The 22,555-nt window shown below is 46.1% G+C and overlaps 1 protein-coding gene and 1 long non-coding RNA gene across 2 annotated transcripts in view; both read left to right on the top strand.

Moving 5' to 3' along the window:
* The window catches only part of LOC310758658 (uncharacterized protein), a 324,886-nt gene that overhangs the window by 154,929 nt on the left and 147,402 nt on the right, over nt 1–22,555 (top strand). The window lies entirely within an intron of this gene.
* The window catches only part of LOC310758866, a 156,667-nt gene that overhangs the window by 125,626 nt on the left and 8,486 nt on the right, over nt 1–22,555 (top strand). The gene's annotated exons all lie outside the window — the stretch shown is intronic.

Below are 22,555 nucleotides of genomic sequence, written 5' to 3'. Positions count from 1 at the left end.
TAAGAGAGAGAGAGAGAGAGATGATAGATGGTAGATAAAACCACTGCATTCTGTAGAAATATTATATATAGATGATCTATTATTATTATTATTATTATTATTATTATTATTATTATTACTTGAATTTATATACTGCCCTATACCCAGGGTCTCAGGGTGGTTCACAGAATAAAATCAAGACATAAAACCACAAAATGCATAATAAAAATAAAAACAACAACCCAAACCCCCCCAAACAAAAAAAAGCATTTTAAAAGGGCATAGGATGTAAATCAGATCAACTAAAGGCCTGGTTAAAAAGGAACGTTTTTGCCTGGCACCTAAAGGTGTACAATGAAGGCGCCAGGTAAACTTCCTGGGGGAGAGCATTCCATAGATGGGGAGCCAATGCAGAGAAGGCCTGTTCTTGTGCTGCCACCCTCTGGACCTCTCGAGGAAGAGGCACACAAAGAAGGGCCTCAGAAGATGGTACTGGGGTCCAGGGAGGTTCATATGGAAAGAGGTGGTCCTTGAGGTATTGCGGTCCTGAGCCATTTAAGGTTTTATAGGTCAAAACCAGCACTTTGAATTGGGCCTGGAAACTAATTGGTAGCCTGTGCAGTCGGACCAGGATTAATATGTGTGTGTGTGTGTGTGTGTGTGTGTGTGTGTGTGTGTGTTTCTTTCTGCATTCCATAGAATATATACCGTATTTTTCACTCCATATGACGCACCAGACCATAAGACACACCTAGTTTTTGGAGGAGGAAAACAAGAAAAAAAATATTCTGAATCCCAGAAGCCAGAACAGCAAGAGGGATCGCTGTGCAGCGAAAGCAGAGATCCCTCTTGCTGTTCTGGCTTCTGGGATAGCTGCGCAGCCTGCATTCGCTCCATAAGACGCACACACATTTCCCCTTACTTTTTAGGAGGGAAAAAGTGAGTCTTATAGAGCAAAAAATACGGTATATATTCTACAGAATGCAATGATATTGTCAATCCTAGATTTGTTGCAGTGCACTAGAAATCTTAAAAAGCAATACTAGAATGACAGAAGAGACATTGATGGTGCAGATGTTCCTGCATACAGATGTTTGCACTTGGTGCTCTTGCAGATGCAATGGCTGACCTAGGGGGGGTCAGCTGGGCTGGAACCTCCTGAATGATGCCTGCTCCGCCAAGCTACAGCAGCACTCAAACATAGAGTGCTTCTGGCATTGTCTTCATCCAGATTTCTCTCCTGAGATCCAAGGGCAGTACACAAAGTTAACAAACAGATAAATAAAATTTGGTGTGGCGCAAGCAAATTTTTATTTCGAACGTGTGGCCTAGAGAAAAAAAGTTTGAGAACCACTGCTCTAGTGTGTATGATAGCTCAGATAATCCACAAAAGCATGACACGTGCAGGACTTGGTGGTCTGGCATAGGAAGTACACAACACTAGCAGTTTTGAAGACCAAATGCTTTTTAAAGAGTAGGAATGGCCAGGGCAGCAGGAGTTAGTGCCTGGTGGTGCTCAGGAGAAGGAATGTAAGAAGGCAGTGATATCTGTTCCAAACTGCATTCGTCACTGTTAAGTTGTGGGTGAACATATCAGACGACACAGCGATTCTTCAAACAGCTCTTGTTTATTCACAGGCCAGGACAGAACTGAACTGAAGGGTTCAGTCAGCCTGCTTATATAGAGCTCCAGTACAATGTAACTGTAACAATTTTCTAAAACTAGCCAATCACTGAAAGTCACTTTCGATCCCTTATTTGCATAACTATCTACAGTATCCCCTGCTGGCCCAGGGTGAGAACTTCAGTACATAACAATCACAATCAGTGCTGTTTCCATTCTGCTGCAAGTCGGTTCCCACCAAATACCACCTTATTCACCTCACTGTCTGCTGTTTAATATAAATTGCGCAACTTATTCATTTCAATGCAAATTTGTTTCAGCGCAAAGAAAACTTTAAAAAAGTTTTCCCCCCCCACCAAGAAACTCAGTATGCTGTGTGCCATCAGCTGCATTGCCGACAACATACTCCAAAATTCCAGATGAACAGCATATGGGATAAAATTGAACCCTGAAGAACCCCACATTGAAGGCTGAAAAGCACTCTCCAGGCATCTGGCTCAAAAGGCAAAACAAAGTCAATTCAACGGTGCCCAGGTGAGCAGAATGATGGGGAACACACCTGGGCATGGGCTCCCAGTGCAGCTCTCCTTTGCTGGATTTGGATAATTCAGTCTCGTTTCTGTTTCTACCCTGAGATGCATAGGATATAGGATTCAGAACGCCTGTCAGAAAGGCTTAAAAAAACCCACTTTGACTTTTCGCATTTACACCTCTCCTTTGATTTTTGCACACCTGTGCCTCTGAGCAGTTTGCTGAGGTCGGTTCAGCACTGCATGTCTCCCTCCCTCCCTCTCTTTTTATGAATCCCCAGGTAACGGTGTTTCAGCATCCTTGAATTCTCAGCAAGAAGAATCTGGGCGGTTAGGAACCCGAGGAGGAAAAAGAAACCTGTGTTTTGGGACCTGGAAAGAATGTTAATCCGTCTCAGAGAAAATGCTGCGCTCTCTCTCTCTCTCTCTCTCTCAATGCACAGCACCTCCTCCTCTTCCCATTTTCCTTCCCAGCATAATTTATTCCCCTTTCTTTATTGTTGAGAGGAAGCTGGCAGGAAAACCAACTTTGCTGGCAGAATAGCGATGCAGAAATCAAGTCCTGTGCATTGCATTTTCTACCTGCGGATGCTGGAGGGATTAATACAGTCACCTCCAGTCCTCGAATTAGTATTCTCCGCTGTCTTGAAACAGAGCACCATACAAAGTCTTTTTTTGTTCTTCCTTTAGGAGATGTATCTACTACTTGGGAGTGTCAGTGGGAGGAGGAAATGGGGGAAGAACTCTATTAATCTTTTCTAATAACTCCCCCCTCCCTATTCTTCCTGCTGTTTTCCTGCGTCACCAAAGAGATGAAACACCGTTAAAAGAGTCTTGTTATGCTTCGCTGTTCTTATTCCTGAAACGGAAAGTCTCAGAAGCTTTCGTGAGCTGGCCAAGATACGGTCACCCCAGCTTGGGTCCAGGTGACCTCTTTAGGGACTCAAATATAGCTCCATCTCCGCACCCTCTGTCCATCCACGTGGGCAGGATGGAGATCAAATGAAGGTGGAGAGGTGGGAGAGTAGCCAGGCTTGCTCCGCAAGAGTTACCCGGTTCAAAGAAGGCACTCTCTCTTCAGAGGAAAAATCCCCCCCACCCCTCTTTTCTCCTTCGTTTTAACAGTCTCAACAGACAGGAAAAAGCTGAAAGTGGGTCAATGTCTCCGGAAACTTCATAACAAACTAATACCAGTGTTCAATGGCAAAAGAAAGAAATAAAGGAAAAGCAGAAACAGTTAGAATACAGATGCTGCCGACAGCTTTGTGCAGTTTCCCATTAGCCAGGATATGATAAACCTCTTTCTAGTGTCCTTCAAGTTCCTATCAACTCATCAAGAGGTTGAGGGGCACAATGGAGTTTGTAACAGTGACACAACTCTTTCTTCTGATTCATCTAGAGCAGGAACAGGAGGCCTTTTTCAGCCAGAGGTCCATATATCCAAGCGGGCACTTTCCATGCACGTTGTGCCCAGCAGTAAAATTGGGGGGAATCAACCCACGCATAAGTTGGCCACGTATAAGTCAGTGGTTTGCAAACGCACACGCACATATTTCCATCCAGGCATGAAAGAGGTCTTATCGTGGTTCAATGACACATTCCAGCCAAGCAAAAGCAGTAAAGGAAGGCGCACAGCAGGGCTGTGTAGAGAGGACTTGGGGAGGAGGCCTGGGACCCAGATACATTCGTAAAGATAAAGTGCTTTATATGCACTATGGCTCTGTGACACCAGATGGCGCTGTGGAGTCCAGTCTTCTGCCAACCGGATTTCCCTGTATGAAGTTTACAATGCGTTGAACTGAATCACTTTTTTGATGTTTCTAGATCCAGCCCGGATCATGCAAGATAAAGTGGCCAGGGCCTTGACCTTTCTAGGACAGCACTCCACCTCAGCTTTCAATTAAAAAAAGAAAAGAAACTAAGTCTACAGCTATGCATCTCTTTGTCCCTATGCAATGCCTTGCTCTCTCTGCTCCCTTCTGCCTTCTGCCTTTGTCCTTGCTTTTATGCAGTTTAATATTTTGTACGTTCAAAGAAAGGGCTTTACATCTTGCTGAGAAACTCCCTGAGCCTTGATTCTAAAACAGTGCCCTTTCCGTCAAATGGGGCCGCCACCTTTAAACTGTCAAATGTGGCGTTTTGTTGGCCAGAATTTTATCAGAAGACCATCGGAGCTGCTCAAAGTGTGCTATTTGCTAGAAATCTTCATGACACCATTTTTCATGTGGTGAGACTCTTTCGCTGTTTCGGTCTCAATTCCCATTTCCCAGGTGAATGATTAAAAGTGTACTTGTTCTAATTTTTGCAGCCTGCAGGTGGTTGGGAGCAGAGCTGTTCTCAGTAAATAAAACAGGTAAGCATCTCATCTGAACATCTTTTGCATCGCTTCCAAAAGCACTAAAAGTCGCCGCCAGCACCAACCTTTGCCGTCTCAAATAGCTTGCCACGCATACCCTCATTTAAATGATGGAGCTAAAAGAATCACGGCGAGATTGTCTATTATTTAAGATCTGTTCCTTAAAGACTTACACACACACACACACACACACACACACACACACACACACACACGGTCTGCATCTTGTATTACCTTGCCAAATTCCAAACACCAATTGCAGCAAAGGTAATTAGACTTGCTGGCAACATTGCAACATGAGTGGGAAAGATGAATCATTGCCTAAGGAACTTGAGGAAAGTTCAGGAGCTGTGGCTACCATGGGAATTCTGCCTAAATAAATAAATCCATTAGGCAGGGCTCCATCTTCACACATGCTCGGCGGGACCTTCTATTTCAGAGCTTCCATGTTCAGAGATACTGTACCTCCAAATATACGGGATGCAGGTGGCGCTGTGGTCTAAACCACTGAGCCTCTTGGGCTTGCCAATCAGAAGGCCGGCGGTTTGAATCCCTGCAATGGAGTGAGCTTCTGTTGCTCTGTCCCAGCTCCTGCCAACCTAGCAGTTTGAAAGCATGCCAGTGCAAGTAGATAAATAGGTACCGCTGCAGTGGGAAGGTAAATGGCATTTCTGTGCGCTCTGGTTTCTGTCACGGTGTCCCGTTTCACCAGAAGCAGTTTAGCCCTGCTGGCCACATGACCCAGAAAGCTGTCTGCAGATGAACGCCGGCTCCCTTGGCCTGAAAGTGAGATGAGCACCACAACCCTATAGTTGCCTTAGACTGGACTTAACCGTCCAGGGGTCCTTTACCTTTACCTCCAAATAACAGGTCCTAGTGTCTCAAGTCTGGGGTGAATAAACAAACATGAGCAATTTCTGTTCCCCTTTCAAGTTTACACCGGAATTCTCTGACTTCTCTACCTGCTCCTGAATTCAGCTGGGTTTGTATGTCCTTAGTGATCATGAAACCCGCTCCACTTCCCCATGGGGAGGAGTTGTGGTGGACCACATGGGGATCCCGGCCATGTCAGAGCCCGGCCAGCCAATCCGCTGCCCGGGGAGGCGTGGCAGGACCATTTAAACAGAGGCCCAAGCCGGAGGGCTTCCTCTTTGTCTCACTTCCTCAATCACCCGCCCTCCTTCCCTATTTTGCAGGTTTTAGACACTGGCCTTGCTATGGACCTTGGTTGGTCGCCGTTGAGGGGCCTGGTAGGAATTTTTCAACTTGGAAAATTGGCACTGGCCATTTGGTTTTTGCCTACCTCGTAGCAATTGTCACAACTTTGTTAGGGTTGTGGTTAGGTATTGTTTGACCTTGTGATGGGGGAGGGGAGGTGTGGCCATCACCTGCCCCTCCAAGCTTAAGGGTATTCCGTTAAAGGAATCCGGGAGTGTTGTTCTTGTCCGAAGCCTGGGCCGGGGGCTAGGGTCATGACACAACCCTGACAGGAACACCAGGGAGAGCTCGAGTTGGTATCCATTGACAGGGCTCCCCCTTCCGGTGGTTTACCCTTACTGGACTTCCAGCGCACCGGGCAGGAGTCAGATATAGTCGGGTCCATTCAATGCTTAAGCCAATACTGCTCACATTCTGTAATCAATAAAGTTGTGGCCAAAATTTGCCCAATAACATTAACCTAATATCCATGACCTTGTGCGTGTTATTTCTCAACGAGGGGGTGGCTTCGGGGTTTCGACCCACAACTGAGATCCTTCCATGTTGCTTTTCAGATAGGTTGAGGCCAGCATAGGGACGCAGGTGGCGCTGTGGGTTAAACCACAGAGTTTAGGACTTGCTGATCAGAAGGTCGGCGGTTCGAATCCCCACGACGGGGTGAGCTCCCGTTGCTCAGTCCCTGCTCCTGTCCACCTAGCAGTTCGAAAGCACATCAGAGTGCAAGTAGAGAAATAGGTACTGCTCCGGCGGGAAGGTAAACGGCGTTTCCATGTGCTGCTCTGGTTTGCCAGTAGTGGCTCAGTCATGCTGGCCACATGACTCGGAAGCTGTACGCCGGCTCCCTCGGCCAATAAAGCGAGATGAGCACCGCAACCCCAGAGTCGTCCATGACTGGACCTAATGGTCAGGGGTCCCTTTACCTTTACCTGAGGCCAACATAACCTTTTCCATTTGAAGGCAGAAATACTTCTGAACTCCAGTTGATAGAAATCACCGGAGGGGAGAGTTGCTCTTGTGCTCAGATCCTGCTTGCTGGTTTCCCCCAGGCATCCTGTGAGAGCAGGATACTGGACTAGATGGTCCTGTGCCCTAATCCAGCATGCTCTCCATATGGCCTTATGCCATTTTTGTGCAATCTGCTGATTCAGAGAAGCAAGCATCATTATAAATGTAAGGGGCAGAGTTCCTCAATATATATTAAGCATCACATTCGTACAACTTTTTATTCACAATTTGCTTCACCTCCTTCCTCTCCGGTGTGTAAAAGGTTCGCTAAATTTAAGCCAACAGCAACTTATTTCACTTCCAGGTGTCAGCTTCCAATTCTAACAGCTGAGCCATTTAACGTGTCTTGGTCGGCCCAGAAGCCACTCGCCCCCCCAAATATGCATTTGCAGCTTGAAACTGATGAACTACCATGAAAAAATTGCACCTGTTTGTTTGGCAGTGGATTTAAAACAGCGATAGCAGCAATCCGGGCACAATTTGATTCCCAACTGGTAGAATTAAATATAGCTCTAACAAGAAGCGGCAAATCCTAGGATTTGCCATGCGTTTACAAATGGTTTTGAAAATGCCTTATGCCAGTGACTTTGCTTTACATCAGCCATTCATTTGTTAACATCAAGCGTTGTAGCCTGACCAGTAGCTTTATGAAAGAAAGCAAATGTGGGTAATTTATCGTCCTGGTTAGTAAGCAGGTGACAGTTATGGGGAGGCAGAGTGAGATTGCCTTCCTTTCCCCTTCCCAGACTCCTGCTGCGATCACGACAAACCAGCCTTGTGTTATGCTGCAACTGTTGAAGCGCTGGTCTTAATTCTGAATGAACCGAAAGGCTCCCTTGTCATTTTGGATTGCATCCAATGTTGTTCAGAATACCTGAAGGAGTGTCTCCACCCTCATCATTCAGCCCCGGACACTGAGGTCCAGCTCCGAGGGCCTTCCGGCTGTTCCCTCCCTGTGAGAAGTGAGGTTACAAGGGAACCAGGCAGAGGACCTTCTCAGTAGTGGCACTGAGAATGGAGAATGTTAGCTGCTTTGAGACTCCTTAGGGTAGTGATAAAGCAGGATATCAAATCCAAACTCATCTTATTATTATTATTCTCCTCCTCCTCACACCCTGCCAGAGCATCGCACCTTCTTCCCAAAGTTGGGAAAGGGTTTATTGCGCTTTGGGCGTGAGTCACGTGTCCTGATTTTTATCAGCAGGACATGCCCTGCTCGTTTTGACCCAGACCTCGCAACCAATCTAATGAATGTTACGGGAACCATATCGGAAGGCTGAGGAGGAGGAATTTTGCAGTGATTGGAAAGTCCTGAAACTCTCTTAACTGCCGCAGCATGGATTCCAGGTGATAGCTCCGCAGCAGAATTTGACACCTCTAGGGAAATTACCTTGCCGGAAGACACTTGCAGAAGAATCTTTTTCAGGCCTCTCTGGGGAATCAGGGAAATGCAGACCTCGGAAATGGCTAGGAAAACAGCATGCTGATGGGCCAGAGTCCTGCCCTTTTATTTCACTGCAAATTGACACTGCTGCCCTGTTCATTGCAGGATTGCTGTCCTTGGCATCAAGCCTGCCAAATCTCCACACACTGTGGAGGGAAGACCCCCGATTTTAAAGCTGGGCTCCCTCCTACTTTGAAAGTGATATTCCCATATTGTGGGCAGCTTACTTGGCAGTTTTATGCATGGGTTTTCATAATGAATGTTATTACCAGTTCCAGGGTGGGAGTGGAGGCCCAGACCTCGCCTGACAAAAAAGAAAAGTGCTATGAAACACCTCTCAGGTCCCCCATACCTTCCATCATTTCTCAGATGTAAGTAGGGACGTCCTATTCCATTCATAATAATAATGCTTTTATTTATATTGTTGCCCCACCCCAGCAGCTCTGGGCAGATTCCAACATATATAAAAACATTATAAAACTTTAAACATTTTTTTTAAAAAAAATCCCTATACAGTGGTACTTCAGGTTACAGACACTTCAGGTTACATACACTTCAGGTTACAGGCTCCGCTAACCCAGAAATAGTACCTCGGGTTAAGAACTTTGCTTCAGAATGAGAACAGAAATCGCGCGGCAGCAGTGCGGCGGCAGCGGGAGGCCCCATTAGCTAAAGTGGTGCTTCAGGTTAAGAACAGTTTCAGGTTAAGAACGGACCTCCAGAATGGATTAAGTTCTTAACCCGAGGTACCACTGTATAGAGCTGCCTCCAGATGTCTTCTAAAGGCTGTATAGTTACTTATCTCCTTGGCTTGGGCGTCACATAACTCCATACCCTCCAACATTTCTCCAGTGAAAGTAGGGACATCCTAAGGGAAAGCGGGACATTCAGGGATCAAATCAGAAACCGGGATAGCTTCTCTAAATCCAGGACTCTCCCTGGAAAATAGGGAAACTTGGAGAGTCTGGATTTTCTGGTTGCTCCAATTGAGATTGTTGGCGGGTTTGGGTTGTTGCTGCTGTTTATAAATTTTCAAATAAATGGTGCTCCACATGAGGCCCTGGGTACCAGCCCAACCTGGCTAGGGCCATAAAATGGGCATTAAAGCCTGTGCTTTACTTTAAAAAAAAAAAAAGGATTCAATCATGCTACATTCACTTTTCAGTTTTGAACAGAACTGTTTTCAAGATGGTGGACCAAGAGGCAACTCTCAGCTTGCCCCAGAGGTTTGGTGTGAGCAGGAGGCCAGGCAGGATGGCTGTGGATTCATTCAAATCCCATTCCTGCATCCTAACACAGTAAAGCAAATGCAGCCGCTGAATCACAGGGAAAAGAAAATCTGAGGCATGTGAATCATGTAAGCATAGAACCATTGGGCATTGCGTGTGTATTCTTGCGCGCATGTTAGCACCTTCCCAATGTGCTGATCACATTGGAGGGTTTATTTGACCCACAAACAGCGCAGTGCTGAACAAGTTTACTCAGAAATAAATCCCACTAAAAGCAATTGAACTTATCCCCAGTAAGTTTAAGCACCCAGCCATTGTGGCTGTGGGGGGAAATCACCATTCTGTGGTTTAGTCACTAGGTGGCGCAATCAGATGCTGTGGCTTTGTCTGAGCAGAACTTTTCCCCCTTCTCTATGATTCCTGTTGCTTTGAGGCAGTTTTTTTAAAAAAGGACAGCTCCCTCCCAGTGTTCTGAAAGGCAGGTTTCCATTACAAAGATCAAAGCTCAGTTAAAGAGGTATATGGAGTACTAAATATTTCCTCAATCAATAAGTAGGTCTGTTTTTTTCAGAGGGAGATGAAGAAATGAGGTCAAGCATACTATAATTAATAGAACATCTTAAAGAGCAAGAAAGCATTTGATATGTTACCTTCTCTTTTTTGCATTTGCAAGAGGAACGTGTCATTATTCCAGAGCTGCAACATCAGGGAATAATTTACTGCTGCTTGATTCCAGTTTATTAAATGTCACCTTGATCAGTTAACACTTTGCGGTGAAACGACAGCTACCTAGGCACCAGAGTCAACGATATCCAAAGAAATAATTCTATACAGGCAGTCTGGTCTAGTGGCACCTCCAAAACCCAGATAAATTGGGGGTGAGGGCAGAATTTGATATGGCATGAGTCATAGGTGGTGAACTTTGATACATTTGCCAATCCAACAATGCATCCTTCTGCTACAAAAAAATGGCGTGCAAGATTGCACTCTTTCCCTGTGGAAAAGATTCGATGCTGGCCACACCCAGTGGGAAACAAGCCTCAAAGCTGGCCACACAGAGAATTGTGTAGGGGTTGAGAGTAAGTAACTTAAGATCAAAGAAATGTAGAGTTTGAAGAGACCCCAAAGGTCATTGGTCCAACCCACAGCAATGCAGGAATCTCAACTAAAGCATCCATGACAGTGTTGTAAATCAAGCCCCCTTGGGAGAAGCTGGCAACTCTCCCAGGCTCCTGGCTTGGTCTACGGTGACCTCCCTGGCTGCAATCCCCGCAGGATCCAGGCTAGGTCTCAATAGGTGACACCTCCCAGCGTGGGAGATGCACACCCCCTCTCTCCTGCTCCCCTGGCAGGGAAAGGAGATAGTCAGAAACGTCTATTTACATCGTTTATTTCTGACTTTATAGCACTACAGAAAACATGTCCGTACACTTCAAACTTCGGCAAACAAGTGGCAAAGACTTCCTGTACATACGCAAGAGGAAGGTCTCAAATTACACTCTGAGCAAATTCCGGTGAACTGCCCTGTGAACTGGCTGTAACCTTGTTTCCCACAGTCAGCCCCATCATGTGATGTAAACAAGCTGGCTGTCTGCAGCTACGATGATCTCATATTCTGACATACAGATGGCCATCCAACCTCTGACTGGAAACCTCCAAGGAAGGGGATACCACAACCTCCTGAAGGAGTCTGTTCCACTGTTGAACTGAGGAGAAGAAGAAGAGTTTGGATCTGATATCCCACCTTACACTCCCTTTAAGGCGTCTCAAAGCAGCTAACACTCTCCTTTCCCTTCCTCCCCCACAACAAACACTCTGTGAGGTGAGTGGGGCTGAGAGACTTCAAAGAAGTGTGACTGGCCCAAGGTCACCCAGCAGCTGCATGTGGAGGAGCGGAGACGCGAACCCGGTTCACCAGATTATGAGAGTACCGCTCTTAACCACTACACCACTCTTAACTACTACACAACTGCTCTTATTGTCAGAAAGTTCTTCCTGATGCTAAGTAAGAATCAACAAATTACAAAGACAGAATACATTAATAAACAACCTGGGCTGCACCTAACACTAGGCTCCATCTGCACTATGCAATTAAAGCCACTTTAACGGTCACAGCATTCCCCCCAAACATCCTGGGGACTGTAGTTTGTTAAGGGTGCTGAGTGTTGGCATGAACCCAAGGAAACGGGGGCAATTGGCAGGCCCCCAGCTGGCTCCAGCCCACCGGCCGGTGTGCCAAGCGAACTCCAGTCCTTGGTGCAGCATAAATCTGCAGCCCAGGCTTCAGAAGACTGAGCGCGCTATTCAGTAGAGAAAACGCTGCGCAAACAGAAGTGGCACGAGAGGCTGTGTGAGCATATTTACAAGCAGGTTTATTCAGCGTAGATCAGGACAAAAGGAAAACATGTCTGATCTCCTTCGTGTCCAAAGCAAAACAGGGCAAAGCTATATACAAACGGAAGTTCCCAGCAAGCTGTGCTGGAATGTAAACAGACATGTGACATGCAACAATTCCACACGTCTGTCCCTTAAAGTGGAACCGAATTCTCAACAGTGGAGCTGTTAGGAGACCCCTGTTCGCCTCACAGAGTTACAATTCCCAGAGTTCCCTGGGGGAAAGGGTTGAATGCTAAACCACTGCGGGAATTACAGCTCTGGGAGACTGGGAAGCCTTAGAAAGAACTGGCTCATTATTATCGAAACTGCCCATCTCAGTTAACAATCCTGCCAATTGCCCATTTAATGCAGCGTCCTGTTCTCACTCACTGTGGCTGACCAGATGCCTGCAAGCAAGACCTGAGGGCAACAGCTCTCTCCTCACCTGCAGTTCCCAGCAACTACTGGCTTTCAGAGGCATACAGCCTCTGACAGTGGAGGTGAAACATGGCCACTGTGGCTACTGGACAGGATGCGTGGACTAGTATGACAGTGTGACGCGGCAGCTAAAAAAGCCAATGCAAACAGTGTGACGCGGCAGCTAAAAAAGCCAATGCAATTCTGGGCTGCATCAATAGGAGTATAGCATCTAGATCAAGGGAAGTAATAGTGCCACTGTATTCTGCTCTGGTCAGACCTCACCTGGAGTACTGTGTCCAGTTCTGGGCACCACAGTTCAAGAAGGACACTGATAAACTGGAACGTGTCCAGAGGAGGGCAACCAAAATGGTCAAAGGCCTGGAAACGATGCCTTATGAGGAACGGCTAAGGGAGCTGGGCATGTTTAGCCTGGAGAAGAGGAGGTTGAGGGGTGATATGATAGCCATGTTCAAATATATAAAAGGATGTCACATGGAGGAGGGAGAAAGGTTGTTTTCTGCTGCTCCAGAGAAGCAGACACGGAGCAATGGATCCAAACTGCAAGAAAGAAGATTCCACCTAAACATTAGGAGGAACTTCCTGACAGTAAGAGCTGTTCGACAGTGGAATTTGCTGCCAAGGAGTGTGGTGGAGTCTCCTTCTTTGGAGGTCTTTAAGCGGAGGCTTGACAACCATATGTCAGGAGTGCTCTGATGGTGTTTCCTGCTTGGCAGGGGGTTGGACTCGATGGCCCTTGTGGTCTCTTCCAACTCTATGATTCTATGATTCTACCTGAAGGAGCGTCTCCACCCACATTTTTCAGCCCAGACACTGAGGACCAGCTCTGAGGATCTTCTGGGAGTTCCCTCACTGCAAGAAGTGTAGTTACAGGGAACCAGGCAGAAGGCCTTCTCGGCAGTGGCACCCTCCCTGTGGAACGCCCTCCCATCAAGGAGATAAAAAGCTATGCAACTTTTAGAAGGCATCTGAAGGCAGCCCTGTATCGGGAATGTTTGATGTTTTCTTGTATTTTTATATGTGCTAGAAGCTGCCCAGAGTGGCTGGAGAAACCCATTCAGATGGGCTGAGTATAAATAATAAAATGGTGGTTACTATTATTTTGATATTATCCAGCAAGGGTCGCCATAATGAGCTGAGTAAGAATGGCACTGTGGGTTAAACCACAGAGCTTAGGACTTGCCAATCAGAAGGTCGGCAGTTCGAATCCCTACGACGGGGTGAGCTCCCGTTGCTCGGTCCCAGCTCCTGCCAACCTAGCAGTTCGAAAGCACCTCAAAGTGCAAGTAGATAAATAGGTACCACTCCGGTGGGAAGGTAAATGGCATTTCCGTGCACTGCTCTGGTTCACCAGAAGCAGCTTAGTCATGCTGGCCACATGACCCAGAAGCTGTACGCCAGCTCCCTCGGCCAGTAAAGTGAGATGAGCGCCGCAACCCCAGAGTCGGCCACGACTGGACCTAATGGTCAGGGGTCCCTTTACCTTTAAGAGATCATACAGAGCCTCCATTCCCTGCCTGAAGAGGGAATTGTCTGAAAAGGTCAATGGAAAAGATTGGGAAGATTACCACTGGCTTACTGTGAAGAGGGAAATGCTGCTGAAGAGATGAATCCCTGATCCTGCCTGGAAAAAATAGGCAAGTGGGGACTCGGGTAACACCATGAGTGGGCTGTGGTTTGTCTTCTGAGGCACTGAAAGGAGAGGAAACCTGGATCCCAGTGACAAAACGGCGCGCCTTGAATGCCGTTGACAGCCTCGCCGCTGCTATTTGTGTGGCAAAGGACTCATCGGGCTACCATAATTCTCTTCTCAGGAACTTTCCATTCCGCTGTCCTCGTGAATGCCAACACTTTGCCTCACAGCAATGTCATGCACACGGATTGTGTCCTTTACAGTTTCACGTGCTCCACTCTGCTGATGGCTCTTCACAGCGGCACGATTCAATAAACATAGCAGATGCCATGTGTTGGGTTAGGCACAGAGCACGCTGTGGCAAATTCTTCCGGGGCATGAAACACAATCCGTGATGTATCTGACTAAAAGCACATTCTCACTCTGGATTCTAGGAAGACTGACTTTTTTAATCTTTTTTTTGGATAGTCATCCAACGGCAGGTGGTCAATTTGATTTAGGTTTATATCCTCAGGCAAGAAGTCTCCGACTGTCAACAAAGCTTTCCTGCCTTGCCTTGACATACATCTCTGTATACTTTCCACCTTGAAAGCATGGCTCAATTCTGCCAGGTATATGAATGAGGATTTCTTTTTTTCTTGTTTTTAGGTGGGGAGGGGATGACAAGAGGGATTAGCCCATGGAGAGAACAGATGAAAGTCAATATTTGCATCCTGAGACCAAAGTAATGAGTTTCGAAAACCTAATGCGGCGCAGAGTCCGTTGGAGAATTGCAGCCATGTTACTCATTATGGCTTCCAGCCTGGGGTAGGCATTAAAGCAGTGACATGTGAGACGTTCTTCCTTTGTACATCAGCGATTGACACCTCAGTGGATATCTCTGTTTCCTCCAAACCGTTAGCGTTCCTGTGAATATGGATGAAGGAAGCCATTGTTTCAGTAAGTGGCAAATCTACTCCAGCGGTTGTGTCTCGGTTGATGAAAGGGCTGTGAACTTTGATCAGTTTATTGGGCAAGTTAATCAGCTAAAGACTAATTGATCTTTTTGGCCCAATTTGAACTGAAATCCCTAAGGGCCAATTTTAATTGCCGGAAGGGTGTGGGAGAACACTTTCTGTTTTTGCTTTGGAAGGTGATTTTGGTTCTGGTGCTGAGAGGAGTTATGCTGTAGAATCCTATCCCGTGTGTGTACGTCTTTTATTTTATTAAAAGGGTTTTAATAACACAAGAAACCCTGTTACCTGTGAGACAGGCACCATCTCTTAACATCTCTTTGGCAGCTAATGAAGGTATTCCTTTTTCAAACGAGCCTTTTTTTAAAAAATGAGGTTTTTATCCTAGTTTTTATCTGTATTGGATATGTTGAAGCTGATATGTTTTTATTGTCAGATTGCTTCAGGATGTTTTATGGGAAGTGTCTCGAGAATGAAATTAACGGTATGAGCCATCATAATAATAGTAATAGAATTTATAGATCACCTTTCATTTCAAAAAGGAAGACCAAGGCATTTGACAAGCAAATGAAGACAGCAACAGAACGGCCATAATAAAATCAGGCCACATGCTCTGGGACCTATAATGATTATGGTGGGGCTGCAACAGAGAGCCAGTGTGGTGTAGTGGTTAAGAACGGTAGACTCGTAATCTGGGGAACCGGGTTCGCGTCTCTGCTCCTCCACATGCAGCTGCTGGGTGACCTTGGGCCAGTCACATTTCTTTGAAGTCTCTCAGCCCCACTCACCTCACAGAGTGTTTGTTGGGGGGGGGGAGGAAAAGGAGAATGTTAGCTGCTTTGAGACTCCTTCGGGTAATGATAAAGTGGGATATCAAATCCAAATCCAAACTCTTGCTGCAACCATGAGGAATATACTCAGCCAACTTCTTGCCTTTATAGTTTGAACTATGGAATTCATTCTCACAAGAGGCCTTTAGAAGAGAATTGGTGTAATGGGTGGAAGACAGAGCTATCAATGGCTACTAGCCAAACTGGCTAAGTTCTGTTTGGCAACTGTAAGAACAGGGTGCAGGATTAGATCGTCTTTGGCCTGATCCAGCACAGTTCTTGTTATGCTGTGACTTTTTTGGAGAGGGGATAGAGGAGCACAATATCTGGAGCATGAAGCAACTGCTTCTCTTGGAAAGTGTGGTATTTTGAGCTTCCAGAAACCAGGTCAGGAATGTGTGACATCATTGCAAAGACACCGCAATATAGCATTTTGGCACTTCTTGTCCAATCATCCTGACAGGTGTGCAGGGGATGTATCTGTCATTTCAACAAAAAGGGACTGTCCCAAAGTTGCTTGAAAGCTGGGTTAGGGGAGAATCTCAATTTCATTTGCACTGAGAGGCGAACTTCCCTAATTCTGAAATGATGCACAAATCAAAACACAGCCATCCTTTGAAATGCGCGCATCTCTGAATGTTGTAGGGCATCTCCCCAGCAAAATAAGGGGTACAGGAATGCATGTGATGGAATGAAATGTGCACTAAAATGCATATATTCATGAAAATAACATTAAAAGTGTACCATACCAGGGGAAACTGTGTTGCAAAAATGTGCGTATGAGACAAGATGCAAACCAAAATGTATATATTTGGAAGATATTAGTAGTAAAATGCCAGTGAATTTTCACAAGAACTATTTTTTTATAAAAAAAATACACACTAATGTGGAAATATGGAGAAATGAACTTCAGACTGGAAAAATGGGGAAGGGAGAGAAATTGAAATATGCAGATTCACTTAATCCCTGCTTGAAAAGTAATATTTATCATGAAGCATCCCATCAAAGGAGTGGGGGAGAATGCTAGGCTAGATGGATCCTCATTTCTTATTTTTTATTTATTTTTTGTTCTCTCAGAGATATGTGCTTTTTGTTTTTGCTTAAAAAGCAGCAGGTGGGAGTTCAAAATTAAAGCGCACATCTCTCCTAATCGATACTGAGACGCTTCCATCCGGAAAGGGAGAATAAGGCTGCAATCCTAACTATGGCTGCATTCCCGTGACAATTTATGTCATTTCCCTGATGTTCCCCTAACTCTTAATTTCTGCATTCTATTTGAGATTCCACATGATGCAAAAGTCACATCTGGAAACCTGGCAGAATATAATGGAAAGTTCGTGTACATTTTCCATGTCAATTGGTTCCAGAAATAATCAACTTGCAACCGTATTAACCCAGAGAATCGGAGGCTAAAATGGACCAAATTTAGGGCAACATGCCAGCGTTTAGTTCTTTCCTGCCATTGTCATGATGGAATCATGGGAGTAAAGAAGGGTGAGGGAGTAGTGACGTTGTCCAATGATGCTCGTGCCACCACACCCACTGGTGTGAATGAAACTAAGCAGTATACCCATCAAATATCCGCAGTTCCAAAATGCACCAGGTACTCCAATACAGAGAGAGCCCTGCTGCTCCTTGTATGGATACATGCACCATTTTCAATCGAGCTGAAGGCATATGAGAGCAACAGGGAGAAGAATATGCCAAAGAGAGTTGGAAAGAGAACACAGCCCTGTTTCACACCGCTCTTTATAAGGAAGGTGTCCGAGGATGAACTGCCATATTGGATGGTGCTGCACATGTCCTTGTGAAAGAACGCAATCACCTTGTGACAGGTGGGCCTCCCAACTGAACGCCTCCATCTGCCCCAGCTGCAATGAAACATGCCTCTCCTGCACCAGTGGGCGCTGTGGTCTAAACCACCGAGCCTCTTGGGCTTGCTGATTGGAAGGTCAGTGGTTCAAATCCACACGACGGGGTGAGCTCCCGTTGCTCTGTCCCAGCTCCTGCCAACCTAGCAGTTCGAAAGCACACCAGTGCAAGTAGATAAATAGGTACGTCTGCAGTGGGAAGGTAAACGGCATTTCCGTGTGCTCTGGCTTCTGTTGCAGCGTTCCCCTGTGCCAGAAGCGGTTTAGTCATGCTGGCCACATGACCCGGAAAGCTATCTGTGGACAAAGGCCAGCTCCCTCGGCCTTAAAGCAAGATGAGCACTGCAACCCCATAGTCGCCTTTGACTGGACTTAACCATCCAGGGGTCCTTTACCTTTACAGTTGCTGCAACCTTCCAACAGCTTGACCTCACCCCTGGTGGAGCACTCCTTTGTTGTCTCCCACAACAGACAGAGGCCCACAAACTCCAGTGCGAAAGGAGAGTTAGGAACTGGGTCAGAGGTGCTAGCGTCATAATCCAGAAAAGTATTGCAATATTCCCCATATCTGAATGTATCCCATGTCTACTCAGAAGTAAGTCCTACTGAATGGGGATTGCTCCCAAGTGCACAAAAGCTGGGAGTCCATGCAAGATGTTAATAGAAGCTGCCGGGAGAGGGGCAGGATCAGGCCTGGGATTAACCCTTTCCTCCTGTACTATCGTCCCAAAGAAAATCACCCCAGGTACATGTAGCATTGCCAACGACCTGTTGCATTTGCACAAACATATGCCTGACCCTGATAACGTATGCCCTCGCCTTATAATAATCTGCTCTGCAGTGGAAGAATGGGTGCCCTTTTCAGACTATTTAAGGAAATATTATAGTATGATGAACTCGTGAGCAGGATTTGAGCTATGAGCAACAGAAGTAATTAGATTATAATGCTGTGGTTGTGATTTAATAGACAGGGGACAAGGTGCATCAGAAGGGGGTAAACAACAACTCCATGGAAAATGGGGTTGGAAGTCGATAAGGGAAAAGACGAAGTTGAGTTTTGATTGCATATGTTTAAAATGTTGCAACGTAATAAAATACAGTAGGAAAATAATATACTGTGCAGGTACTGTCTTGGATGCTTTAGCTGAGATTTCTGCATTGCAGGGGAGTCGGAATTCTAAGGTCTCAAATATAGAATAAGTGATGATAATTGCACAAGTTAAACACACATACATAAGTATATAAACCACATGTCTAAAATAGTACAGGAGAGCAATCCACAAGCCATTTTGGCTCTCCTAAAGACTCTAAGGAATCACTGAAACCTGGTGGGATAAGTCCCACGATTGGAATGTAATAATGGAGGGATACAATCTATTTCAGAGAAACAGACCAGACAAGAAAGGAGGAGGAGTGGCGTTATATGTCAGGGATGTGTATACCTGTGAAGAGATCCAAGATTTAGAACCTCAAAGCCAAAGTGAGAGCATTTGGGTCAAAATTAAGGGAGAGAAGAATAACAGTGACCTCATTGTGGGAGTTTACTATAGATCCCCAAGCCAAATGGAGGACATAGATGATGCCTTCCTGGAACAGATGGCCAAGCATGCAAAAGGAAGGGAGATAGTAGTAATGGGGGACTTCAATTACCCGGATATTTGTTGGATGTCAAACTCAGCCAAGAGCATAAGGTCAAATAGATTCCTCACTGGCCTTGCAGACAACTTCATTGTCCAGAAAGTGGGAGAAGCAACAAGAGGAACAGCCATTTTAGATCTGGTCCTAAACAATGTTGATGACCTGGTTAGTGGGGTAGAAGTGGAAGGATCATTAGGCGCGAGTGATCATGCTCTTCTGAAGTTTACTATACAGCGGAAAGGAGCAGCCAAGCATACTAGGACTCAATTTCTTGACTTTAAGAAAGCCAACTTCATAAAACTTAGGGAAGTGCTGGGTGAGATCCCATGGACAGTAATAGTAAAAGGAAAGGGAGTTCATGATGGCTGGGAGTTTGTTAAGAGGGAGATAGTAAAAGCACAACTTCAGGCAATACCAATGAGACGGAAACATGGAAGGTGCCTAAAGAAGCCAGGGTGGCTACCTAAAGAACTTTTAACTGAGTTAAGATTAAAAAAGGATGTGTACAAAAAATGGAAAAGGGGGGAAACCACCAAAGAGGAATTCAAACAAATAGCCAGCACGTGTAGACACAAAGTCAGAAAAGCTAAAGCACAGAATGAACTCAGGCTTGCTAGAGAGGTTAAAAGCAACAAAAAAGGCTTTTATGGGTATGTTCGTAGCAAAAGGAAGAACAAAGAAACAGTAGGGTCACTCAGAGGAGAAGATGGTGAAATGCAAACAGGGGACACAGAAAGGGCTGAACTCCTCAATGCCTTCTTTGCCTCAGTCTTCTCCGATAAAGAAAACAATGCCCGACCTGAAGAATTTGGAGCAAATGATTCAGCAGAGGAAACACAGCCCAGAATAACTAAGGAGATAGTACAAGAATACTTGGCTAGTCTAGATGTATTCAAGTCTCCAGGGCCAGATGAACTGCATCCAAGAGTATTAAAAGAACTGGCAGATGTGATCTCAGAACCACTGGCAGTCATCTTTGAGAATTCCTGGAGAACAGGCGAAGTCCCGGCAGACTGGAGGAGGGCAAATGTTGTCCCTATTTTCAAAAAGGGGAAAAGAGAGGACCCAAATAATTACCGCCCAGTCAGTCTGACATCAATACCAAGGAAGATTCTGGAGCAGATCGTTAAGCAAACAGTCTGTGAGCACCTAGAAAGGAATGCTGTGATCACCAATAGTCAGCATGGATTTCTGAAAAATAAGTCATGTCAGACTAACCTGATCTCGTTTTTTGACAGAATTACAAGCCTGGTAGATGAAGGGAACGCAGTGGATGTAGCCTACCTTGATTTCAGCAACGCATTTGACAAGGTGCCCCATGATATTCTTGTAAAGAAGCTGGTAAAATGTGGTCTTGACTATGCTACCACTCAGTGGATTTGTAACTGGCTGACTGACCGAACACAAAGGGTGCTCATCAATGGTTCCTCTTCATCCTGGAGAAGAGTGACTAGTGGGGTGCCACAGGGTTCTGTCTTGGGCCCGGTCTTATTCAACATCTTTATCAACGACTTGGATGATGGACTCAAGGGCATCCTGATCAAATTTGCAGATGACACCAAACTGGGAGGGGTGGCTAACACCCCAGAGGACAGGATCACACTTCAGAACGACCTTGACAGATTAGAGAACTGGGCCAAAACAAACAAGATGAATTTTAACAGGGAGAAATGTAAAGTATTGCACTTGGGCAAAAAAAATGAGAGGCACAAATACAAGATGGGTGACACCTGGCTTGAGAGCAGTACATGTGAAAAGGATCTAGGAGTCTTGGTTGACCACAAACTTGACATGAGCCAACAGTGTGACGCGGCAGCTAAAAAAGCCAATGCAATTCTGGGCTGCATCAATAGGAGTATAGCATCTAGATCAAGGGAAGTAATAGTGCCACTGTATTCTGCTCTGGTCAGACCTCACCTGGAGTACTGTGTCCAGTTCTGGGCACCACAGTTCAAGAAGGACACTGACAAACTGGAACGTGTCCAGAGGAGGGCAACCAAAATGGTCAAAGGCCTGGAAACAATGCCTTATGAGGAACGGCTAAGGGAGCTGGGCATGTTTAGCCTGGAGAAGAGGAGGTTAAGGGGTGATATGATAGCCGTGTTCAAATATATAAAAGGATGTCACATAGAGGAGGGAGAAAGGTTGTTTTCTGCTGCTCCAGAGAAGCGGACACGGAGCAATGGATCCAAACTACAAGAAAGAAGATTCCACCTAAACATTAGGAAGAACTTCCTGACAGTAAGAGCTGTTCGACAGTGGAATTTGCTGCCAAGGAGTGTGGTGGAGTCTCCTTCTTTGGAGGTCTTTAAGCAGAGGCTTGACAACCATATGTCAGGAGTGCTCTGATGGTGTTTCCTGCTTGGCAGGGGGTTGGACTCGATGGCCCTTGTGGTCTCTTCCAACTCTATGATTCTATGATTCTATGATTCTATGATTCTAAGTATTTCCTCTGCCTCCTCAATCCTGCTTGCCCGAGAACAGGTAGAAGTTCCTGAAAGGGGATCTATGAACCTCCTTTGTATTAATTGTCATGTTTGCCCAGATGCTCTGCACTGAGGGATGTCATCCTGATTGTCTTGTCAAATGCTAATGTTTTGCGTGAGCTGTGTCTGCAACTATGAAAACTTGGTAAATCCTCAGGAATATCACACCTTGGCCCACAGCTGTCAACCTTCCCCTTTTTTGCGGGAAATTCCCTTATTCCAGCGCCATTTCCCGCTGCTTCCTGCTGCTATTCCGGATTGTTAGATATCCCGTAGACTTTCCTCGGAACAGGCGAGGCTGCTGATCCCTTATTTTCAAATCTGAGAGTTGACAGCTATGCCTTGGCCTGTCTGAGCCACAGTAACCCCACCTTGTGTGTGATGTAATTTCTGACGGTTTGTAGAAGGGATGTGCTTCTTCTTGCCCAAATGCAAACCCTTGGTTCTGGGCAGCGGCAGAGCAAGCTGATCAGGCACCTGGGGGCAGTGCACATGCTCTACACCCAGGGGCAGGGCCAGCTGCTGCAGGGGTGGGGCCAACCAGGGCAGGATGCTCCGCGGGGCCTCCGTGGAATTTGCCTGCCTCCTCCCACTCAGCCACCCTACAGCTGAGGGGGAGGCAGAAGGTGGACCGTTTGGGGCAGCACAGAGCTTGCGGGCGCCCAAGCCACTGCATCACTCCCAGGAGAAACGCATAACCCAGGTGCGCTGCAGGCCCCATAGTGAGTGCCGTCCAGCATTTTGTCACCCCCTCAGTGGTGACACCCGGGGTGGACAGCCCCCACCACACACCCCTTCCACCTCCCCTGGTTCTGGGTCTCTCTTGCCTCCTTGCAAGGAGAGTAGGGAATTCTGTTGCAACAGAAAAATAAAGATCTGCCTTGCTTTCACTGCATCCTGCCTCCATCCATTCACCTCTGACCGATCATGGACTTAGGGAACTCA

This window comes from Podarcis filfolensis, assembly GCF_964270895.1.
Source record: "Podarcis filfolensis genome assembly, chromosome: 3".
Classification (NCBI taxonomy): domain Eukaryota; kingdom Metazoa; phylum Chordata; class Lepidosauria; order Squamata; family Lacertidae; genus Podarcis; species Podarcis filfolensis.
This window is presented reverse-complemented; position numbering and strand designations above follow the sequence as displayed.